The 8,053-nt window shown below is 39.7% G+C and overlaps 1 long non-coding RNA gene across 1 annotated transcript; it reads right to left on the reverse strand.

The window, feature by feature from the left end:
* Positions 1-2,713: 2,713 nt before the first annotated feature.
* LOC104515202 lies at positions 2,714-6,983 on the reverse strand. Its single transcript, XR_727941.1, has 3 exons — positions 6,818-6,983; positions 5,537-5,607; positions 2,714-4,277 (listed from the first exon to the last, which is right to left on the reverse strand). It is a non-coding gene; the product is annotated as an uncharacterized LOC104515202 (long non-coding RNA).
* Positions 6,984-8,053: the final 1,070 nt, after the last annotated feature.

An 8,053-nucleotide genomic window follows, 5' to 3' on the forward strand; every position in this document is an offset into this window, starting at 1 on the left:
TCCCAACCTCGGTATCAGTGGGCAAGAGGTCCCCGCGGGAGCGCTCGGAGGGTATGGGAATGAAGGGGGTGGCAGAAGGAAACCCGCCGGGGGCTCGCCTCTTTTGGAAGAAACGGGCTCCAAGGAACGGTGTTTCTAGTGGAAAACGTTACCAATCGATACACAGACTCACACTGCGATAAAGGATAAACAAACGCCGGTGAGCACTTCCGCAGGTTTTAGGAGGAAGGATCCCAATTTACTAATTCCCAGTCTCGGTGGGACAGCAACCTCGAATCACCTAAAGCTCGATGTAGTCAGTTTACAGAATAAATAGGCTCAATTAGGGTTTTTTTCATATTAAACGCGGGGTAATTTACCCTGTAAACTGAATATAGCACATTTTAAAACTTGGGCTAAATGCTGTTGGGGCCCTGTCTGCTAGAGAAAGCCGGCTCAGAGAACCTCGACCCTTTGGGCGCTACCGACACGGCAATAAAGGCATGAAACGAAGGCCAGCGTGGCCAAGAGCAAGCTCGAGTCACGCCAAGGGTCGAGCCAGGTTTGTATTCTCAGCCGTGTACCTAGAGATCAGCCATGCAGCGAGAAGGCAATCGTGCTGGTTATGACCAGCTTTGGGGTTCTGCACTACCCAAGAAGGGGCTGAGGGTGCGCGCAACAGTCACAGAGACTGGGGGTCGCAGAAAAGGGCAACATGATGAAGACTACCGACTTCATCCCACGACCCCTGGATGACCACCGCCTGATTTCTCCGCGCACGCGCTGCTGACGTTTAAACACTCTAGGAAACACAATGAACACGCAGAGCGTTCCTGAGCCGCCGTCGAGTACGCGTGTTACACGCACGCTTACCCCAGCGCCGGAGACAGCGCTCTGGCTTGGAGGAGCGAGCCCCGCGAGGGCCTGGCGCCAAGCGAGGAGTGCCGCTCTTAAAACCTTCAAGTCTGCTTCTGGGAGGTTCTGTTGAATCTGTCTTTTGGGTAACGCTTCTGGCTCTGTTGCTCTGCCCTTCCATAGAGTTTTCACCCGTCCCTCCATTCACAGGTAGGAATACCAACATCTCTGTCTCCCTTTTCATCCATCCATTCCTACACGCCTCAAACCCACAGAGTGCTGCTTCCTAAATTAGAACTACAATTGCTTCTTTCACCTAAATAATTGCTATTAACAAAAAATGAAGTTATTAGTATTTAGTTGTGTTAAAGCAGTGCACCAAAACCATGACCCTGAAACTGGAATTATCAAGAAGTTAAAACACACCTTCCTTTTAAAGTCCAAGTAACTCTTCAGTTTTAACAGAATTATCAACCCTCAAACATAGCATTGTGTCGATTCTTATTTATTTGAAAATTAACTTTGTTGACAAATACCCCCCTTCCCTCCCCAATCTCCAGTCTACCTAGTTCCAAGCACGAATTCTGCTTTGGACCACTCCACCTGTGCCTCGCTCTGAGGTCTGGCATGACAAAGCACTGCTGTCCGTAAGGCACCGCACAAGCGATTTCTCATCTTCTACAGCAGCTGGCAAGAAGAAAGATGAAGTTATAGCACGTTTTGAGACTCCCTGCCTTCTAAACGTGCAAAAATCGAAGTTTAAGGTTCCCTTAGATGGTTCTATCATCTCCTTCTCACAAATAAAAACGCATACTTTCGTTTTTAGAGCACTCTTTGCAACTGAAGCCTTTAAAGACACTTGGCAATTTACAAAGTTACCTTTAACCAGGCTTTAAGTAACTATTACTACCATATCCATGGCCATGGAGTTTTTTTCTGGTGCGGGGTTAGGGGGATGGGGAGGATGGAGGGAGTGTATAAAAATGCAGTGAGAAGTGTTTTTCCCCATGTCTCCGAGACAGCTCTGCTGCGTAATTCAGAACAAAGTCACCACACAGTTTTGCCACTCCGAGAAGGCTTTATCCGTTTCACTCATTTATTCTAGCTCTCGCGTCCATTCCATCGTTCCGTAACAGTTAAGGTTTTACAGCCTTAAAATAATAAAAGTATTTTCACATTTTACAAGTCTATTCCGCATTGTTTTCACTTTTGAGAGGCAACAATACATGAGTTTGAACACTACTATCACACCAGTGACCAGAAACATCTACGCAACTTTTTTTAAGCAGTGAGGTTTAGCTGAACAGTGAGTCAGGATCTCCTACTGCAGTTGCATTTTAGCTTTTTCTAGAAAGAGAGATTCTCTGAAAATATAAAAGAGCCTGCAACTCACAGACAAGCCAGACAAAGAGATGTGTTCTAGAACAATGTTTAAAGCATCAGTCACAGTATCTCTCCACTCCATGCATTCCACATCCTGCTGTTGATCTAGAGGACATGATGAAATAGGCTTCACTACTGCTTCGAATATCCCATACCTTTATCCTTCTGTCTTCTCTTCTACACAAGAAATGGTTTACAAATATATTAATATAGACAAACAGCCCTATTGTGGCACAATTTTGTATTGGTTCCCTCAACTCCCGTGTTTCTCCCCAAACATCGCCGCAGTCATCATCTCATTTTATTAACAAAGCAACTGTTGCTGCTCTACAGAACAGCGCCTCAGTCTTCATCACGCGGGCTAGAACACACTGAAGGTGTGTGATAGTTTTTGTTACTTTTTTTAAAAAAGCCATAGTTCAACTACTAGAAGTAGGTAAAGCAGTTTTCTTCTGAAAACTGGTGGTCGAAAACTGATTAATGGAAGTGAACTTGAACAATTCCAAAGAAAATGTCCCATCTAACATCATTTTTCTACCGGAGAAAAGTCATCATTCGAAACGAGATCTACAGGGCAGCAAACAATCATTAAGATGCTTTATTGACAATAGCCACTCACCGCAAAATTATCTGCCTGCATACAGTTAGGTCTCAGCTTTTCAATAGTGTTTTATTGGCAGTGGAAAATGCATCAGTACTTTATTGAAAGAAAGCAATAAATAATACTGTGATAAAAATAGTTCAAAAGTAGACTGTACATATTGTTACATAATCTAAAAAATACACAAAAGATTAATAGAAAAACAGAACAGTAACAATGAATTTCAGTTTTACAAGCAAGTTAAAGTGGAAAACAAGTAAGAAAAAAGACATGCTATATATATTGTTGCATAATAAATAATGCACCGTTTGAACAGATTCTTGCTGGCTTTTTAATACGCCATTTACAAGTGTCGGATACGTTTTCTACTCATACAGTCCAAAATGGCTACGACCATAAAAAAGTCCAGACAACTCTTCAGAACAAGTTTACAAAACACAAAAGATGACTTACGTAAGAAAAAGTAAGGCCTTTATTAGAAGCTTCACTGCTTTAGTTTTCAGCCCACTGTACCTTCATCTTTCACTGTTGATGAGACTGCAGTGCTTCACGGTTGGTCCATTACAACTAGTTTCACCAGCATCTTTCCACAAGTGTTTTTCCATCAAAAAAGGATCTAGGACAAAAACTCTCTGTGGCCTGTGGGTTACGACCAGGAATTATTATGAAGTCTATCTTCCTCAGTTAAGGAAAAACACCCCACGTAAAAACAGTTCTTGGTTTATGGCTTGTTTTCAGTCACTGTGAAGATGCGCTATACAAATACAGCAGAGAGCGTTATGACCAAGTCAATCGCTTCTAAAACATGTTCCGCAGCGTTAACAGTTCTTCCCAGCTTTTAAAACAAGTTATATTTTAAATAAAGACAAATTCCCACTGATTGACAAATCCTTTTTGTGGAAAAGGTAGAGTTCTGAGAAGAACAATCATGTACCATATCGTCTACAACAACATGTTTACCTGAAAAATAAGCTGGACTTGTTTTCAGATCTAAGCTAACATTCTAAAAGACAAAATATATACTGCTTGGTGTCATGATACTTTTACAAAGGTATTAAAATCCTTTTCACCTTCAGTTTCATTATTAAAAAACAGTGATAATTACAGTAACTGCATAATTTACAAAAACCCTATATTACTTATAGGGACATATACATACAAGCATTACAGTACATTCAGTTGGAAAGACTAAAATTAGAATAAAAAAAATCAGCAATGATTTGATTTGTAGACTGAATATAAACAGAAAAAGTAAGTAACTATATAAATGAGAAGTCACATAAATATAAGAAACATTTAGATTCTAAAATATTTTCTCTATAGTACTCATGAATTTATTTGCTAATTAAAAACTCTGTAATAAAATATCTCAAAGTCTCCATTTAACAAGTATTAACAGTTTAAGGGTCCCAAATGGGTCAAAATGCTGCGTATCACCGGTAGAAATAGTGTGGGTAAACTGTAAAAACAACAAAACAAACAAACAAAAAATTCCATTAGTCATTTTATAAAAAAGTTTCATTGCAAGTTTCTCACAAACTGCTCAGTAGTGCAGCGGTCATGCATCCCATTACTGCCATGCCACCACGTATACAACTTTACTGCCTTCTGTAACCTTCACCTGCAATGCAACGTAAAGCACATGAGGTCAAACCTTCCTACTTCCTAGGGTGTTTTTCCTAGGTCATCTGACTAGAGAAAACCATGAAGCAGTGGGGAGAATTTGACGGAGGGGGGAGACCTAAAACATCAATGTCTTGAAACTAATGTTGACATAGCCCCTGAGATTATAAACTGGCAGTTCCACATGATGGGAGCTGCTATGTGCAAGAGTTTCCCTTCTCAACACTTCATACGTAGGAACTCTTCAGAACTAAACTTGTATAGGCAAAGCAGCTCAGAAATTGAAGAAAGGGCAGCCAGGAGCTGGCTGGGATGTTACTGGTGAGAGGAAAGAAACTTTAAGAGACAGGAAATTTATAGCCCATGGAAGATACCAGCCAGAGAAAGATCCACTGGGTTTTTAAATTTTTTTAAATCCATTCTAGTAAAAAAATTTGGTTTCCACACTTGTTTGCAGAATGAGAGAAACACTGTTCCATGAGAAAATACACCAGAGTCTGCTGAAGAAAAATAACTTCAAATCCTGAAGACAGGACTACTTTGTGTTATCAAGCTGCCTTTTATTATCAGCTACCCAAATTTAGGCTAGGGTAGCTAACTCCAACCAGACAGCCTAAGCAACCACAGTGGCATGAAGAACTGGAAAACTATGCGATAACCCCTCCAGCAATTCAATTCTGATGAATATTGTAGAGGGATAACACTGACTGAGCAAAAACTCTGAAAGATCAATAATGTGAACTGCAGTTGCCCGCTAAATTATTTTCTTTCCTTTAAATGCCTAATTTGGTTCCCCTCCCTCCTCCCCACTTTCACTAGCTGCTTCATTCAACCTTTGATTTCAGTGCTTTCTACACAGCTATTTTGCATGGGTCTTTGAGTCTGTTTGAAAAAAAAAAAACCAAACAAGTCCCTCAAAAAGAATACAATATTTACAAAAGTATTTAAACTCTCAATCTTCCTTGTAGGAAATAAACTCCAAATTTTCAACACAATAACCTACCCTGAAAATGTGAAATGGTTTCGTGTGTTGAAATCCCTGATGTTTTATTTCATAAACAGCTGCTTTACTATTATACCTATCAACTTACTCACCAGGAGAAGGCTTTAACAGGAGTAGGTCCTCACTGTAGCAGAATCCAATCTTTGTGTTCCTGATACACTGCCTATTTCAAGAAGCACGGGAAGACATGCAGAACACAGCATGCATGTTAGTTTTCAAAAAAGCCATCTCACAGCACTTTGATTACAGCTACTGTACACACTCAAATCTAAGGTTACAGGTTAGAAAAGTGGAAGTTTATGTATTAACCACTTCTGGTTTCAGGGGTTAAGAAGAATTCTTAAAAAGTCTGCATGCCAACTGGCACACAGAAAGTGGCAAAGGTAATTTTAGAAGGAATTTATCTCTATTTCACATAGCTTCTACATTGTTGTTTTCTGGGTTTTTTTTTTTTCTATCATGGTAAATACAATCATATGGTAAATAATTTGCCTATTTTAGTTTACAGAATTTTCCGCATGAATTCTGGAAAACATTTCGTGCTTGTGACAGTATTTAAAACAGCTCACATTTTAGAGAGTAATGACAGATGCCAAGGTTGCTTCCTTGAGCTTTACTCAAACACAATTTTCAGAACCTGAGACAACTCAGATTATGGTGAAGTTCTCATCCTGTCAGTTCCAATTTAACACACTTCCCACTGAAATTTGCTTGTGTTTTCTGAAACAAATTCAAGTAAAGATTTATTCTCATAGAACTGAGGAGGCTGTTTTTAAACAGACAAGTTACCTCATGTGACAGGTGAACAAGTTCCACTTCCAGCTGGGGCTTTTTAATACATTTCTGTGTGTGCATACACGCACACATACACATACAGATCACTAAGCACACAGCAATGAATGGAATGGTGATTTGATGATCAATACTTAAGTGACCACTGCAGGAGGGGTAATGCACTTCATACTCAAGCTTTAGTAATCTCAGAACTATCCAAGGGGGTTTACTCATGTTGTTTTTGAACACATCTTACTGCAATTCAGAAGTGGGGCTTACAGTGGTCTAATTGCTGCTAATTACAAAATTATGCACCATGTGATTAAAAGATTTTATTAAAATTTAATTTTATTTTTCCTAGTTAAAAATGAATTTCTAATTATAATTCTCCTTTTGCTACTTCAATGAAGTAAAAAGAAACTCCACATCCATTACAGCTTCCTGAAATAATAAGCACTCTACAGTTAAACAGTGTTATATATACAACCATGCACAAGGCAGATGCTTTTATGCAGCAAAATGGTAATTTGAACTTAATTCTCCTGTAATCTCAAGCAAAAAAAAAGTGCATCATGCTTAAAATAATACAAAACCATTACCATCAATCTGCATCTTCTTTGGCTGCATAGAGGGTGAAGACATTGAGGTTGTAACTCTGAAATTTGCAGGAAGAGTCTCTGCTGATCCAGCAGCTAAACCTCTTATGTCCTTTGGTCTAAACTTCTTTCTCCATGAAGGTGCTCTCCTAAAGCTCTTATCATCATCCTGTTATATTGATAAATACCATTAGCGATTCAGAAAACGTAGGGTTGTTACTGACATTAAAAGGATTACTGACAACCTTAAGTAACTGTATCACAACCGAATGAGTTAAATTTTCAGAACAGTTCAGGTGCAACAGCAGCACAGATCTTAATTTGCAACAATCTGCATTCATTCACCAGGCTGTAGGCTCTTCAGCTCAGTAACTATGGAAACTCATGGGCTCAGCACATTTTGGAACACATTTTGTACTTGGAATGGTTTTACTTCATGATTGGCAGTAATGCCTAAGTGTCACATCACTCATTCTCAGGGGGTATGAGGAGCAGAGCAGAACACAGAAGATAGTCTGGGAACACTGACACAGAGGTTTAATTTGAATCATTTCTTTTAACCTTCAGCTCTGTCTTACAGGAGTGATGGTACAGCTATTGGGCTTTCTCATGCTACAAACCACAGGAAGTGACAATGGGGGGAAAAAAGAGGAAGTGTAGTAAAAACCATACTGCTTTGCCATCCAGGTGTATTTCGCCCTATTAATACATCTGCATCTTTGAAGTATTTATTATTCCACTTCAGAAATACAACACTGCACTGACTAAATACAATAGTTTAAGTCCCACTTCCAAAAACTGTCTTTTACAGTGGAGATATGTCAGTGAACATAACCACTGTGCATCTCCATCTGCCAACTTCCCCTTTAGAAACATCTTAATCCTTTGAAAGGCATTTTACCTAAAATTTATCCCACTTCAGAATTAGGAGACAAGTATCTGCATTATTTGAAGAGATCGTCATGATCAACAAACATCTGTTCCCTCAAACCTCCTCCTCTTGCAGGTTGGAATCACTAAGGAAAAACACCTCAGAAAACTACCAAGCTGCTTTCTGATGATGTTACTAAAACCTTAGTAGAGATGCGTATGGAGAACAGAGCTGTCAGGGTGTGTCACAAAAAAGGCTGCAACAAGTTCATTAGGCAAAAGATGAACACAACACAAATCAAGGTCTGTCATAGCAGCCCTCTTCCTCAACATACTGGTGCATGCCTCACCCAGGTCCTGCACCTGGGT

The sequence above is a fragment of the Eurypyga helias genome, unplaced genomic scaffold (assembly GCF_000690775.1).
Source record: "Eurypyga helias isolate BGI_N326 unplaced genomic scaffold, ASM69077v1 Scaffold50049, whole genome shotgun sequence".
Classification (NCBI taxonomy): domain Eukaryota; kingdom Metazoa; phylum Chordata; class Aves; order Eurypygiformes; family Eurypygidae; genus Eurypyga; species Eurypyga helias.